This window comes from Diaphorina citri, unplaced genomic scaffold (assembly GCF_000475195.1).
Source record: "Diaphorina citri unplaced genomic scaffold, Diaci psyllid genome assembly version 1.1 scaffold762, whole genome shotgun sequence".
NCBI classification, from domain to species: Eukaryota; Metazoa; Arthropoda; class Insecta; order Hemiptera; family Psyllidae; genus Diaphorina; species Diaphorina citri.
The window spans coordinates 14860-32537 of NW_007378195.1; the positions used below are offsets into that span (position 1 = coordinate 14860).

Sequence of the window (17678 nt, forward strand, 5' to 3'; positions counted from 1 at the left end):
ATAATTACTGGGATGAGAGGTGCTGATGCTTGTAGAATTTTCGACATCTGTAAGTATTTGTCAAGTTTTTATAATAATCTACTTCCTTGCTTCTTTGTTTTCGCTTTCTTTGGCTTGTCAAGTGATGTGCTGAACAATAGATTTGTCAAGTTTTTATAATAATCTACTTCCTTGCTTCTTTGTTTTCGCTTTCTTTGGCTTGTCAAGTGATGTGCTGAACAATAGATGAGACAGGTGGACAGTGTGTATTGTAGATCGCTACGTACAGGGAAAAATTATCTCGGTACAAATATTGTGTCATGTTCATCAAGTTCTTCATGTAGTTTTTTTTCTTTTCTTTTTTTCCACTTATGCAGAAAGCAATATTGATTTTGAATATTAAGTCATCTATAGATATTAATTAACCCGGAATCTTTTCTTTTTTTCCACTTATGCAGAAAGCAATATTGATTTTGAATATTAAGTCATCTATAGATATTAATTAACCCGGAAATTAGACATTTAGAAAAACCTCATGTACTGTGATCAAATTGATGAAGTAGATTAGTAGAACATAGTAAAGGTTTATTTCTCATAATTACGTACCTTTTCTCTTTTCATAATAATTATCTTAACAAAGTATTGACAACTGTGGTTAGACATTTAGAAAAACCTCATGTACTGTGATCAAATTGATGAAGTAGAACATAGTAAAGGTTTATTTCTCATAATTACGTACCTTTTCTCTTTTCATAATAATTATCTTAACAAAGTATTGACAACTGTGTTTTATTTCTCATAATTACGTACCTTTTCTCTTTTCATAATAATTATCTTAACAAAGTATTGACAACTGTGTCACATAAGACATCTAACCGTCTTTCATTTTGTCGTGAACTCTCTGTTTCGTCTCCTATACTTCAATCTGTATCAAGCATCTTCTTCACCTGAGCACCTCCTCCTCTTTTGTTCTTTATGCTTTCTAATTTATCAACGCCTCCCAGCTCCCTTCCCGAGAGTATTCCCAAGTTACTGACTTTAGTAATTGATATTGTATTTTCACTCCGGCTTCAAGCTTGTTCGGTGCTGATTGAGTTGTCTCAACTTGTGTTGATTATTCAATTTCAAATTCAAATTTGATTTCTACTTTCATGCCTACGTTTGTTTACATGGGGCGAGCTCTTGAAAACTTTTCAAATTGGAATTTTACATCCAAGATCCAAGTTTTCGACAAGGAAGAACTTGTTTTCGAAACCCTATAGTAATTGAAAAATGTCTACATTTACATTGATTTGATGTCTGAAACCTTTTGACGTTTTAAGTTAAGAAATCTTTTCAAGAGGGGATTCTAGGAAAACTGAAAATGTCTACATTTACATTGATTTGATGTCTGAAACCTTTTGACGTTTTAAGTTAAGAAATCTTCAAGAGGGGATGCTCTAGGAAAATTTCTCCTCTCGTCTCTAGGTATGTACCTATATCCTTCTGGTTGTGCTCAGGTACTTTTATAATATTTTATATGAGCTTAGTTGTAAAGCTCTCACCTTTAATGACTTGGAATACCTTCCTTCTTTACACAGTCTCTCGTGCGGTTTTCCGTCTGCCTTATTTTGTTATTATTTCGGAACATGACACGTAGAGAAAGTGCTATTTTTGTATCATAGATAGAAAAGAGTATAGGTAATTTGTAATCAGCAAGGGGCAAAAAGTTCAATCTTCGAATCTTTCAAGGTGAGATATAGGCAATCAATGAAAGGTGGGAGGAGGCCAAAGGTTTTATAACCTTAGTAGTGTGAGTTATGTCAAAGCATTCTATCCTGAGAGGGGAAGGGGTGGTAGAGAAGATTTCAGTAATTTAATCTGTGAGAAGGCGAGGAGAAAAAAATTGATTTTTTGTTTACGTGACCGGACCTTTTTTGTTTACTTCCCCGATGTCCAAAAAAGAGGCTTAATATTATGTCCAGTGTCCATAGTCCATATGTGAACATTTGAGGAATGCTCAAAATGCTTGAAGTTTTAAAGAAACTAGGGCCTTGCGAGGCATTAAATATCTTTATTACTTGTACAGGTATACCATACCTATAAAAAGTAAGTCTTTGATTGTTGGTTACATACTTTAAGCTTTAAGTCATTCAATCCCAACCTTATTCAAAGCTTCAAGAACTGAGGGTCTACTTACAACGCCTACGTTTTAGACTTTCTGCGATCCCTTTTAGTTTTAGAGCGTAGTGCATTTACAATTTTTCGGCGGTAAAAGAGTAAGTCTTGTGAAATCTATTCTCACCTGGAGATGTTTCCTTTTTCATGATCTCACCTTTAAAAAAAATTCCATCACTCTCGTGTTTCGAAATCCCTTGTAGTTTTAGAGCGTAGTGCATTTACCATTTTTCGGCGGTAAAAGAGTAAGTCTTGTGAAATCTATTCCCACCTGGAGATGTTTCCTTTTTCATGATCTCACCTTTAAAAAAAATTCCATCACTCTTGTGTTTCGATAGAAATTTGATGATTTTAGAAATTTTCCACTCTTTTTTTTTCAATGTACAAACACGTAAATAGCGAGGTAAAATCTTTGATTTTTTCCTTCCCATTCAAGGTGTTGAAAGGATTTTATTTTAATTAAATTTTGCTCTTTTTTTACCCGAAGTCAACCCCCTTCGGAGGGTTTATAAGCTGACCTTTCGTTTAAAAATTGATTGTTGTTTTCTACGTCCAAGACTTGGGGACCATTTTCGGCCACAAGCCTATGCACTACAGTGGAACCTCGATATAACGAAGAAAAGTCGATTTCCCTTCCCTTCAAAGGCAAAAACCTCAGTATAGCGAAGTAAAAAGAATAGATACAACGAAGTAATTTGGGGCACGAGCCCGAGAAAACGAAATTGATTGAATTTTAACCTCAGTATAGCGAAGTGATCTTAAAAGCAAGTAGAATTACCTACCTTAGTTTAACGAAGTAAGTCGATTTCCCTTCCCTTCAAAGGCAAAAACCTCAGTATAGCGAAGTAAAAAGAATAGATACAACGAAGTAATTTGGGGCACGAGCCCGAGAAAACGAAATTGATTGAATTTTAACCTCAGTATAGCGAAGTGATCTTAAAAGCAAGTAGAATTACCTACCTTACTTTAACGAAGTTACTCTGATTTTGACCTCAGTATAGCGAAGTAATCTTAAAACCGAGTAGAATTTTACCTCAGTACAACGAAGTTACTCTGATTATTATGGATCTCAGTATAGCGAAGTAAATCGATATAACGAAATAGTTTCGATTTTAAACTCGATATAACGAAAAATAAGTACAAAAACCTCGATATTACGAAATTTTGTTCATTTCCCTTGGACTTCGTTATATCGAGGTTCCACTGTATTTAAAATATGATAAACTTTTTATTCTCACCTTACTCTCTCACGTCTCTCTCTCTCCCTCTCCCTCCCATGTTGCAAAGAGAACATTTCAGCATTGTAAAAGAAACTTTTACAAGTAAATAGGGTTTAAGAAGCTATAAACTCGCGCGAAGCTTAAAGCAAAACATTTTATATCATCAAAACTCAATGTTCAAGTGTGGCTACAGTACCAAATGTAGTCCGCCAAAGCTTACTAGGTTGTTCTATTTTATCAGTTTAAAATGGCTTTATTTCTATACTTGGAAAAAGAAGGCAATTTCGTCCAAGCTGTTTAGCTGTTAACACAAGTGGTACCACGTTACCTGTAAGACTTTTCCTCTTTGCCTCTTTATTCAGCGCCCTCTTTCATTCCAAAAAGGAACTGAAAGTGTGTCCGTTACGAACACCTAAGGACATACTTGAACTTTCTGAGTAAAGACTTTCTCAGGCTGCTATTTAAGTATAGGACTTATGTACGTTAGAAAGCCAAAGCTTTCATATTGCTTCATGTAGTGTTACCTGAGTGCACTTATCTTGGCGAGTAAATCTTTGCTGTTCTTGTTGTTGATGTTTATAGCTTACAGGTTGACATTGGGAGGTACACAGTGAGTGTGTGAGGTAAATCTCTCATAAAAAGACATGGAGTACGGAAATCGACAAGATACCAGACCTATGTCAAGAAAGAAAAAAAATCTGTAACTCTCCACTCCCCCAAAGCACAGCTTCACATCCAAATCGAAACAAAAATAGAAAGTAATATTGATAAACCCCACTAGGGGACTTTACCTTAAAACAGATGCAGATTATATCCACGAAAAACTTTACATCAAAAAATTCATAAGAAAGTTTTCTTAACACTAAAACTGCAGGTCAGCAGCTAACCTGCAGGTAGAGGTCAGACTCGATTTTTCTTAATACTAGCCCTAAGTAAAAGACAAGTAGCAGTTTGCCCGTAGATATCCCCCGGTTTTCTCACAACTTCGTAGCATCACTACCTAAACCTTTGTACTTACCTATTGGTAAACAAAATTATGATAGACGTACCCAATAGTTACACGTTCTAAGTACCTTACCTACCTATAAAATCTACCTACTTAATTATGGTTTGTTCATACTTTAAGTATACACGCCGAGCCTCAATGTTTAAACATTATTAGGTACAGATACTTACTTATTATTATGTGCTTAACTTCTTACCTGGGTAATACGAAGAACGTACTTATTATGTAAATTCATAATAAACTATCGTATATTAGTATACACGCCGAGCCTCAATGTTTAAACATTATTAGGTACAGAAACTTACTTATTATTATGTGCTTAACTTCTTACCTGGGTAATACGAAGAACGTACTTATTATGTAAATTCATAATAAACTATCGTATATCATGTTAGCATGGCCTGAACTGAGAACTATAGACATTGCTGAGAACCCTATTGAGTGTGGGTGTAACATCTTGTGGCTACGGGAGATGCTAGTCAGACGGAATACTTCAGCAGTGTTCTGCATATCGTATATCTGTACACATTTGTGTACCTCTATCTTATGTAAATATTTCCATGAGTAGGTACTTTAGTTAATGCTTTATGATAAACTCAATTATCTGTGGAGATGAACCCCTTACTAGCCTCCCGGTCAGATTGTTAATCATAAATGAATTGTACTCGGGGGTTTTAGGGTTCGAATCCTGATGGGATTTGGTGCTTGACTGAGAGACACCGAGTGGAAATTGGGTACTTTCTGCCTCAGTATAGATTTTATGAATTTTTTTACTTTCCTTATCCTATAGGAAGGAAAGTAATGTAATCGGGTCAAATTTTCGATGGTCAGATTTTAGTGCCAAAACACGTGATTTTATGATTTTTTTTATTTCTTATCATACTTGTCTTTTTATTTCGAATCTTTATCGATTGTGATTCCATTGGATTGCTTATTTGAGAGGTTTAACTACGTGTTCAATTGCTCTTGTAATGCGTCTGTGTAGTCCACAACTCCATGGCCCTTCTAATCTAACTTTTTTTCCTTTCTATTATTTTACTTGGTTAATACGAAGACGGGTTCCAAAGGATCAATGTGTGAGGTAATTTATCTAACTTTTTTTCTCCTTTCTATTATTTCACTTGGTTAATACGAAGACGGGTTCCAAAGGGTCAATGTGTGAGGTAATTCTGTTACCACACAAGGATTTAACGCGAAAATTGCTGGCTTAAAGCTCTAAGGATGTTTGCCATCTTGGATAAGAATGTACATATTTGACCTTGAATAGAAGAATCTAACTTTTTTTCCTTTCTATTATTTTACTTGGTTAATACGAAGACGGGTTCCAAAGGATCAATGTGTGAGGTAATTCTGTTACCACACAGGATTTAACGCGAAAATTGCTGGCTTAAAGCTCTAAGGATGTTTGCCATCTTGGATAAGAATGTACATATTTGACCTTGAATAGAAGCGCCTATTTGACCTTCATATTACCTTCAATCTTCAATATGATAACAATTGAGGTATTTGCATCATCAGTAAACACAGGTTCTTCTTCCGCTCCTCTTTCCTTTCAATTTGTTGCCTATTTGACCTTCATATTACCTTCAATCTTCAATCTTCAATATGATAACAATTGAGGTATTTGCATCATCAGTAAACACAGGTTCTTCTTCCGCTCCTCTTTCCTTTCAATTTGTTCTAGCAAAGATTTTCCTTACTTTGTTTATTTCAAATATTCCATACTCCAAGTTTTGTAAACGAGGTATAGAAGGTTGAGTGAGGGATCTGAAAGGAAAATGAGGAATTTTTGATTCGATATACTTAGGTATTCATTACATTTCCGAGAAAATCTCTACGCCTTGTGGCGGTCTTAAAGCCGTGATTCTTTGAATTTTCCAGCTTCATGTGTAGGTAGTAGGTACCTCGTCAAAACATCAAATACATGTTTCCTTGACAGTCTTTGCTAGATTATTGTGAAACCTTTAGCCATACACCCACAGTTCTAACAAGACTGGAAGTCACATTTGCATGGTCCATTACCATAAGACTCCTTGTTAAAACCAGTGGAACCAGAGTCCAGACACCTCGTCAAAACATCAAATACATGTTTCCTTGACAGTCTTTGCTAGATAATTGTGAAACCTTTTAGCCATACACCCACGGTGTCACAGTTCTAACAAGACTGGAAGTCACATTTGCATGGTCCATTACCATAAGACTCCTTGTTAAAACCAGTGGAACCAGAGTCCAGACATTGTTTTTGCCCATAAACCATATACCTAATCACCATACTGTGTCTATGCACTAAAGAGACCGAATAGAATAGATTTTAGTCTGCAATGTTATTTTTATTTTTATCACATGTTACTTTTGAGCATGACACAGTGTCACTTCAGGTCTAGGACTCTCGGATTCAGGCAATCAGACACGTTTGTCTTATCGCTGTTATCTTCCTAAATTGCCCTCTTGTTTGTGAGATAGAAATCCAGAATGTGTGTCAAAGTAGAGAGAGGACCTCTGTGCTTAGAGGTGTGAGAGTTTTGCTGATTGCTCATTTATGTGCACGACAGGTTTTGTTTAATTTGTCTTCATAAGTACCCGCTGTATGGTTATGCGCGCCTATTTGTCATGTTCTGTCTGTTTGATTACTTACATTACTCCGTCTAATACTATCTCCTAGTTTCTTAGGTCGAGTTTTACCACCGTGGATTGTCTCAGGATTGAGTTCAATCCGAGGTTGACCTAGGGATTAAGTATAGAGAAATCCTCGTTTCATCTCAATCCAGAGTGGGTAAAACTCAGCATAAGTCCTCAAAGGTACGTCCTCACGATATACTTCTATGTACTTAACTATCACTATACACATGTACCCTATGTTCCCACTTCCCAGCAGTATGAAAAAACGTCTGTCTCTCCCCCTCCCTACCCCATACTTTCCATTTTTTTTTTTTTTTTTTTTTTTAGAAAACAATCAAGGATAAAATATGTCTCCGCAATATTAGGTTGACTTCCGTTCCCGGGGTTTCCTCAAGCGAAAGCAAGGAAGGCCTAGACTGTACGAGTGTCCTGGGAGGTCGAATGGTTTTCCCTCTTTCTTACTGTGAAGTCAAATCGAGCAAAATGTCAAACCATAAAAAAAGAAGAAAAGAAAATGATTTCCCCCCCGGTGTCCTTCCCACAGTGCCTTTTCTTTTCTTCCTCCTCTTTCTGTGGAGCTCTAAGCTCAGTGTCTTTTCAATTTTTTAATCTTACACAATAAGATAAGGGCCCCCGCACAATGGTCCGGAGAGGAGCTTCGTCATAGACGAACGTCTGGCGTACTTGTCAAATAGCTTAAGGCCCGTCGCACATGGGGAGCGTAGTCGCGCGACTTTCAGCAGCGCACAGTCGCGTAGTAGAGAGTTTCTATCGTTTTCATAGGGTTTTCAGGCGACCACGCTTTACGTTTTCAATGTGCTACGGACCTTGAGCTCGACAAAATTGCCTCCTGAAGTCCTAGGAAACTGTGGGTACATATTCTAGTATGTGGGTTGTTTGTTGATCTATCCCCTAGTTGTTTAACCCAACCAAGATAGCAAGTTGGCCAAAGGATTGGAATTTCATTGGATTAAGTATGATGACTTTGGTTTTGGTAATGTTGGTACTTATCACAGTCAGAGTAACCCTGGGAAAGCCTACGTTGGTAATGCACCCACCTTCCCCCACACCTTATGTAAATCTTACCATTGTTATCCTTAGCATATGAGCTAGATAGAAAAGGTCGGTATCTTAAGAACCATGACAATGTAGGTATTTGGCAAAAACATGTCAAAGTCACAACTAACATTATTAGGAATTAGCATAATCTGTTTAGCTCCTTACACCTACCTAATACTTCATAGATCAATGTAAAGTTCACATGTTGTCAATAACAAACATGTACCTAAATAGGTATATCTCTTGTATATCTATCTAAGCTGCTACGTTGAAAACTATGAATTCTCTCACCTTTATTATTTCAGCATTCTATCTAGGACCGTTCGACTATTAGATAGAAAAATATAAAGATGAAAACCATTTCCCTTCTACATTTTGAGCTCGGGACCACCATTTCCGGCCCAATGTTCTGTCCCGTCCTACACAATAAAAACGCTCCCTCCGACTATTAGATAGAAAAATATAAAGATGAAAAAACCATTTCCCTTCTACATTTTGAGCTCGGGACCACCATTTCCGGCCCAATGTTCTGTCCCGTCCTACACAATAAAAACGCTCCCTCATGCACGATTTCTTTATTAACTTCTTCTCTGCCTCCTATCACCCATCCACTCTTCCACCATGCTCCATGTCTCTTATACTGTTTAGCTTTGGAAACATAAAATAACCCAATTTAAGCTCCATTGTTGCAGAAGAAAAAATGTGAACGACAAAAACTGTTCTCTTCTAGTTTCCCTCTTTCTTTTCAACTTCTTTACCTTCTTCTTAGCCTTTAGCCTTCATCCCTTCTCTTTCAATTCTTCTATTTCTTATTTTTCAAAATTTACGGTGCCTTCCTCAAGTTTCATATTTTATGGTGACACCCTGTATTATTTAATTCGGCTGGTTTTTGAATTGATCTTTACCTTCTTCTTAGCCTTTAGCCTTCATCCCTTCTCTTTCAATTCTTCTATTTCCTTTTTCTTTCGAGTCCGTTCATTTCATTTTCTTCTTATCCTTAGCCCATTGTCTTTACACTTTACGAGGCGGAGCGGGAGGTTGGTAGGTTCCTACAATTTCCTATTTAATTGAAAATAATCGGAACTTTTTTCTTTTATTGCTTTATCTCAACTGATAAGATAATCAAAGCCTCCCGTAATGTAATCGGAACTTTTTTCTTTTATTGCTTTATCTCAACTGATAAGATAATCAAAGCCTTCCCGTAATGTGTTCTATGTGTAGGATAGGAATCTATTACAAAGAAGGACTTTGCTTAGTAGGTTTTTGTAGGCAATTTACCAGCTTAAAATTCGCAGGTATTAGAGAATCTAATATGTGATGATCAAACAGATAGGTTTAGGTGATGATCAAGTCACCCATTGGCCATAATTTTAAAAGTGTCTGTCATTTTTGTAGTTTGTAGGTAAGTATGTTACCTACTACCTATATGTAGGTTGATTAGGTTGGTAGGTAGGTACTTGGACTTAAAGTAAAGCACGGACTAGATTTTTTTTTCCCTAGACATTTGACATTTCAGCACTCTTAATTGTCCTTGACAGATCTCAGGACAACAATGTACTTCTCGTGAGATCTCTTGCTAACCTCAGTTCTCTTCTGATAGTGTTCCTTTCACCCTATATGTAGGTTGATTAGGTTGGTAGGTAGGTACTTGGACTTAAAGTAAAGCACGGACTAGATTTTTTTTTTCCTAGACATTTGACATTTCAGCACTCTTAATATATTGTCCTTGACAGATCTCAGGACAGCAATGTACTTCTCGTGAGATCTCTTGCTAACCTCAGTTCTCTTCTGATAGTGTTCCTTTCACGTGACACCATATCATCACTATGAATAATGTGTAGGTAACCCATGTGTAAATTGTTCTTGTATGGTGAGCAGTGTTGAACAAATGAATAATTAGTACTAGTGTTGTCCTACATATTGCTTCATGTAGTGTTACCTGAGTGCACTTATCTTGGCGAGTAAATCTTTGCTGTTCTTGTTGTTGATGTTTTTTCCAAAAAAAGTTGCCAGAGGAAGTCATGAGTAATTTATGTTCATAGATTTTCCAATATGAAAGAGAAAAGCCTCAAATGTATTTCTGAGACCACAGTTTTTATTCCGTTTCATAAATTTTCCTTTTTTCAGTCCTAAAAAAATTGGAAATTGTGTTAAACAAGATACAAGTAATAAGGATAAAAAAAATTTTCTTTTGAAATTTCTTCCTCTTAGATGATATCTACCTTCCTTTGGTATTATATGGGATTTGTTGGTTTTTCTTTCCTTTCAGAAGCCCAAATAGATACAAACATGAGAGCTTTGATTTTCTTTTGAAATTTCTTCCTCTTAGATTATATCTACCTTCCTTTGGTATTATATGGGATTTGTTGGTTTTTCTTTCCTTTCAGAAGCCCAAATAGATACAAACATGAGAGCTTTGAGGATTCTAAATTCCAAAGTAAATGAACTGGCAAGGAACAAAGTTATTAGATACATAGTTCAACTGATGGAAGAATACCTTCTTCAGTATGGAATGTGTAAGTGAACAGGTGAACACCTATCGAACACCTAGATGCGATAAGTAACTACTTGATCTCTCTCTCTGATAAAATTTATGTTTAGAAATTAAATAATTATGTAATACGTACCTTCCAACTTATTAGCACCACCTATGTTGAGATTTAGCAGTTGGCAGACAAATGACAACGGAAGGGAAAACTGAGGAACAGGTCAGTGCTTTGAAATAATAGAAGTAGACGCTACCAGAGAGCTAAGCGACGGTAACTTTGGAGGTCATGAAATGAATTTAAAAAATGAAACAAAGGGTTGAAGGTAACTACTTGATCTCTCTCTCTGATAAAATTTATATTTAGAAATTAAATAATTATGTAATACGTACCTTCCAACTTGTTAGCACCACCTATGTTGAGATTTAGCAGTTGGCAGACAAATGACAACGGAAGGGAAAACTGAGGAACAGGTCAGTGCTTTGAGATAATAGAAGTAGACGCTACCAGAGAGCTAAGCGACGGTAACTTTGGAGGTCATGAAATGAATTTAAAAAATGAAACAAAGGGTTGAAACCATTTGAGAAAACAAAGAAAGAAAAAACACAAAAGGAACAGAATAAGCAGGAAAAATACCGTGTACAAAATGGTAATATTATTTCTATTTAGTTTTAGCATAAAAAAATAAAAGGTTCACTGATACTGCCACATGAGCAGCTGTATTGTTTTTCTTTTGAATTAAGGTTTACTTTTTTCAAAGCATCAGCACGTCAAGGCGAGTAAGTAGTATTTTTCCCTACATATTAGGAAATAAGCAATATGGCATAAATGCATAAATATCGTCTCATTTCATGACTTCAGGAAAGGAATCTCTTGTCAGAGTCAGAGCCTTATTTTTAGACACACGATGCTTGTCGAATTCCTACTGATCTCTTGGTACATCCAGTATTATTTTCAGAGCTTAGAGCATTTAATTTACATCCTATGTTCACGGCATTTAAAACATTTATACAAGCTCAGAGCTCCTTTTTCTAAATGTTTGCTAACTTAATTGAAACATTTTTCCCCCTTTCACATAAGAGCTTCGTAATTTGATTAGATTTTTTTTTGAAAAGGCCCTTTTTCTTCATTTTTTTCTCGATGAAAAAAAAAGTCGCCGAATGGAATTACTCAAGTAAAAATATGAAGTAGGAATAAGCTAGGATGTGGAATGTAGGTCAGCCTAAAGTAGGCTAGAAAGATGCATGTGCCTTGTATACCTTATGATTGTACCTACTTACTTCATACAAGCCTTTATGTTGTCCAATAATGTAGTACATAGGTACTAGAACTACCTATTTGGACACAATCCTTTAAAATCTACCTATGACTAGGAACAATAAAATTCTAGTGATCAGATTTCTCTGTTGAAAAAAAGAGATCATGGAAAAAGCGAGTCAAAGCGTGGAAAAATGTTGAAAGCAAATTGAAATAAATCGAGCGCGATACTTTTGTACGAACGAAGAAATTCAAGAAATAACGCATTATTGTCTTATAAGAATACGCCGAGTAATTTCTAAACGTACCAAACTTTGGGGAGGAAAAGGAAATTTCGGGGGAGAAAAAAGTTCGGGTTCCAAGAAGGAAAAGAAGACAAATTTCAATTCTTTGAACTTTTCCCATCAACAAATTTTCTTTCGGGATATTATATTTGTTAAATTTATCTCTAAACTTTCGCTCTCTTTTTTCCAATCCCTCTTTAAAATTTTATGGATAAGAAATGATAAATTTTTGTGGCTTTTAGAAATTGCTCGCTGGTAAAAAAACTTTTCACTTTGTTTCGTTTCGAGATAATACCCACAACTACTAAAACTGTGATTAGTACAGCCTTTGTTTTGCCAATGAAATATTCAAATAGGAAGTTGTATCTTAATTGATGAGCTTTGTGCCTAATCTTACATCAAAGAGCAACTTGCAAGTGCCTCACTTTACAAGTTTGAAAAACAGAAGAAGGACCTTTCCCCCAAAAACACAACCGTCTTTCTGTTCTCACGCTTTGAGGCTTTAAATTAAAGTGAAATTATTTCAAAGTATTCCTTGTAATGTAAAGGACAATCAGGATGACCCCAGCACCTGATCCACGATTAAGGAGATTTACTTGCAAGTGCCTCACTTTACAAGTTTGAAAAACAGAAGAAGGACCTTTCCCCCAAAAACACAACCGTCTTTTTCTGTTCTCACGCTTTGAGGCTTTGAATTAAAGTGAAATTATTTCAAAGTATTCCTTGTAATGTAAAGGACAATCAGGATGACCCCAGCACCTGATCCACGATTAAGGAGATTCTTCAAGTAGAGGTAAGTAAATATTAATTTTCTGTTCATCATGTCCAGAAGAAAAATAGGCAAGAATGAAGAATACAATTATTATCATTATTATCCAAGTTAGTTGATGTCAAGCCAGGCTGGTGTGGTCTTTGACAACATCATTAACTTCAAGCTCTGTTTCCAAATTATAATATTATTTTAAAAAATCCAAAAATACTTGCTGACATCTACTTTATAAACCCTTTAATAATTCAATTAAGCGTGGAAGAATCATAAAAAAACCGTCTTTTTGAATATTACAGAAGAAGAAAAAACATATAAAAATTCAAATTTTATGTTGCATACCTGGTAGGTACATGATTATCCAAAGGAATTTCTATAAAAAGAGATCTCTTATATTCTAATTTGAGAAGCTGAAAGACTATTAAAACAGAAGCGGACAAGAATTTGAAAGACATAATAAAAGTGTCGTCACTGTATTAAATTTAGATTCGGTGTGTAGTTTAGTTTGCTGACTGGTGGGTCCATGGCTTCTGATAGGTCCGATATGACAAGTGATTTTGAAATTCTCAAAATGAGTCGTTCGACTGATGACTGTGATGAGTTACTTAGTCAATCATGTTAATATGTAGCTTCTCTGGAAATCGATGGTACCTACAGAGAAATCTCTATCCAACTTTTCTTTCGCCAGAGCGAGTCGTAGAGGGCATATTTGTTCTCTCGTGATATTAGGTACATTGTTCTGTGAAGTAAATAAGGCAAAAAACAACACAACCCTCCAACCGTCAGATTTACATAAATTAATTTTGATTGACTTAATTTATTTATGGGGAAAAAATGCAGCCATAATGTCAAGTTTTTTTCCTTGATTTTTCATTTCAATTTTATGTTGATGGTGTCATGTAAGCTCAGTGACCGTGTTCTTGACGGTTTCATAATATCGTGACGATAATGGAATCCGAATTCTGAAAGTACCTAAGAGTAGGTACCAAGAGTCCCACCTGTGTTGAATGATTGATAATTTTGATACAAATATATTGATAAATAATGTAAAATGATGAGTCTGTTAATTTGCTTGGGACAAAACCTGAAATTTCTTCTTTCCTGCTTGCATTAAAGTTCCGAAAAGATGAATAAAATGATTATGAAAACCATAAATTATTTTCAAAATATTCAAGAGGAGGACAATTAAAATATTAAATTAGACGCTACATATACATATCTACAGGGTGATGGTGTATTGTCTCTTAACAGGTCTGATAGTTTTCAGGCTCTTTATTTTTATTAAATTAGACGCTACATATACATATCTACAGGGTGATGGTGTATTGTCTCTTAACAGGTCTGATAGTTTTCAGGCTCTTTATTTTATGTTCCACCTAGGTAGCACACCTACTCCACCTAGGTCCTAGGTACTCTTTCATACACATGAAAACAGAGGGCATTTTTTGACGAATTTTTATAGAACTTTCAAGTTCGAAAAACTATAGGTTATACTCTTTCATACACATGAAAACAGAGGGCATTTTTTGACGAATTTTTATAGAACTTTCAAGTTCGAAAAACTATAGGTTATAATTATAAGCAACAATTTGGTTGGAGAATAAAGTTACATCATCTGCCGTTGATAAACAAAAGGTACATATCTCTGAGCTCTGATCTATCCTGTATATGTACTTGTACAAAGTTAGAATGACCACCCATGAGGCATAGGGGGAACCATATTTTTCTGTTGAAACTTTTATAAATTGTTATCGAGAGAAAGATGATGATGACATGTCATCTCGGACATCTTAATATTACTTTTTATTGATTTTACAAAACATGTATGCTGGCCATGAGTCAATATTTTACTGTCAACTTGCACCGTTTGGTATCTTTATTCTGATATTGGCTGCAAAGTCTTGTAAGAGTCAGTCCTACGTGAATAGCGGCTAGCACCTGCGGATTTTGCTTCAATCAATCAGGTTTACCATCGGTACAGGTTGTAAGATTGATATGGCTTGTAGATACTTAAGACCGAATTATTACAAACTCGTGGTAACGTTCTAATATGAACGAGAATGCTGTAGGTATTTTTCCCCCGCTGTGGTGAGGATTCCATTTTTGCAACCAAGGCTTTGATGTTTGAAATTATTGCCTTTAAAAATATTTTCTAAAAGGCCTCAAGTCATGTCTCCTGGTCTCAGAGGGACCTCCCTCACTAATCCTAGATGGAGTTTTTATCTTGAAGAACTGGATAACTTATAGATCCTAATCTACATTTACGATGTCAGTTATTGGTTCCAGTTGCTCATTTATTTGGTAGGGGATCTTTTTGATGACTTACTTAATCTGAGTTTCGGGTTCGAGTCCTTCTGTTTCTTTGCTGTAGGTAATTCCTTGTCCACACTCGGAATTATCTTGATGTCCCTTTGGTTCTCATGATGTTCGTTCAACTTGTCTTGTGCACTCATGTTAATGATAATTTTATTCAGGTTTTCCTCTCTGGGTCTTGTCAACGCTACAGGCGCACTTGTCTGTAGGGACGGATCTTCAAGGCAGGTTTGGTTCCCTACTAATTTCAACCGGGGAAAGCACTAGCTTTTAAATCAAACGACACATTGGATGCTTTCCCTTGATTGATTAGAAGAGCTTTGTGTTTTAAGTAATCCGGTTTTCGTTTTAATTGGAGATGATCTGGATGAAATACTCGCCGAGTGAACATTGTGCTATGTGTATCAATGTAAATATATTCATATAGTGATCATCAATTCACTTGTCATATCGGACCTATCAGAAGCCATGGACCCACCAGTCAGCAAACTAAACTACACACCGAATCTAAATTTAATACAGTGACTATAAAAAGTAAGTCTTTGATTGTTGGTTACATACTTTAAGCTTTAAGTCATTCAATCCCAACCTTATTCAAAGCTTCAAGAACTGAGGGTCTACTTACAACGCCTACGTTTTAGACTTTCTGCGATCCCTTTTCTTGTCATATCGGACCTATCAGAAGCCATGGACCCACCAGTCAGCAAACTAAACTACACACCGAATCTAAATTTAATACAGTGACCTTTGGTTTTGGTAATGTTGGTACTTATCACAGTCAGAGTAACCCTGGGAAAGCCTACGTTGGTAATGCACCCACCTTCCCCCCACACCTTATGTAAATCTTACCATTGTTATCCTTAGCATATGAGCTAAATAGAAAAGGTCGGTATTTTAAGAACCATGACAATGTAGGTGCCTATTTGGCAAAAACATGTCAAAGTAACAACTAACATTATTAGGAATTAGCATAATCTTTTCAGCTCCTTACACCTATCTAATATTTCATAGATCAATGTAAAGTTCACATGTTGTCAATAACAAACATGTACCTAAATAGGTATATCTCTTGTATATCTATCTAAGCTGCTACGTGTTTCGATAGAAATTTGATGATTTAGAAATTTTCCACTCTTTTTTTTTCAATGTATAAACACGTAAATAGCGAGGTAAAATCTTTGATTTTTTTCCTTTCCATTCAAGGTGTTGAAGGGATTTTATTTTAATTAAATTTTGCTGTTTTTTACCTTTTTTTCACCCGAAGTCAAGCCCCCTTCGGAGGGTTTATAAGCTGACCTTTCGTTTAAGAATTGATTGTTATTTTCTACGTCCAAGACTTGGGGACCATTTTCGGCCACAAGCCTATGCACTACAGTGGAACCTCGATATAACGAAGAAAAGTCGATTTCCCTTCCCTTCAAAGGCAAAAACCTCAGTATAGCGAAGTAAAAAGAATAGATACAACGAAGTAATTTGGGGCACGAGCCCGAGAAAACGAAATTGATTGAATTTTAACCTCAGTATAGCGAAGTGATCTTAAAAGCAAGTAGAATTACCTACCTTAGTTTAACGAAGTTACTCTGATTTTGACCTCAGTATAGCGAAGTAATCTTAAAACCGAGTAGAATTTTACCTCAGTACAACGAAGTTACTCTGATTATTATGGATCTCAGTATAGCGAAGTAAATCGATATAACGAAATAGTTTCGATTTTAAACTCGATATAACGAAAAATAAATAGTACAAAAACCTCGATATTACGAAATTTTGGCCATTTCCCTTGGACTTCGTTATATCGAGGTTCCACTGTATTTAAAATATGATAAACTTTTTATTCTCACCTTACTCTCTCACGTCTCTCTCTCCCATGTTGCAAAGAGAACATTTCAGCATTGTAAAAGAAACTTTTACAAGTAAATAGGGTTTAAGAAGCTATAAACTCGCGCGAAGCTTAAAGCAAAACATTTTATATCATCAAAACTCAATGTTCAAGTGTGGCTACAGTACCAAATGTAGTTCGCCAAAGCTTACTAGGTTGTTCTATTTTATCAGTTTAAAATGGCTTTATTTCTATACTTGGAAAAAGAAGACAATTTCGTCCAAGCTGTTAACACAAGGTACCACGTTACCTGTAAGACTTTTCCTCTTTGCCTCTTTATTCAGCGCCCTCTTTCATTCCAAAAAGGAACTAAAAGTGTGTCCGTTACGAACACCTAAGGACATACTTGAACTTTCTGAGTAAAGACGTTCTCAGGCTGCTATTTAAGTATAGGACTTATGTACGTTAGAAAGCCAAAGCTTTCATCACCTTGCTTCTTGGCTGAGCTGAATTTTGTCGTCCTGGTGTGAAGTGTTTTCCTACACCTATGTGGCAATGTGGCTAGTTTTTTGTACATTTGGAATTTTCATGAACAATAGATATAGGTAATTTAGTAAGTGTGGTTTGTCACGTGTAGAATTAGAAGTACCTAAGTAATACCCACTTACGTGTGTACTCGTATGTACTAAGTATACCTACCGCCAAAGCTTACT

General features: G+C 35.8%; 1 long non-coding RNA gene across 1 annotated transcript; it reads right to left on the reverse strand.

The window, feature by feature from the left end:
- Positions 1–1479: 1479 nt before the first annotated feature.
- On the reverse strand, positions 1480–16788 carry LOC113468533. The gene is made up of 3 exons (XR_003392256.1): positions 16240–16788; positions 10538–10540; positions 1480–2315 (listed from the first exon to the last, which is right to left on the reverse strand). It is a non-coding gene; the product is annotated as an uncharacterized LOC113468533 (long non-coding RNA).
- Between the last annotated feature and the right edge of the window lie 890 nt (positions 16789–17678).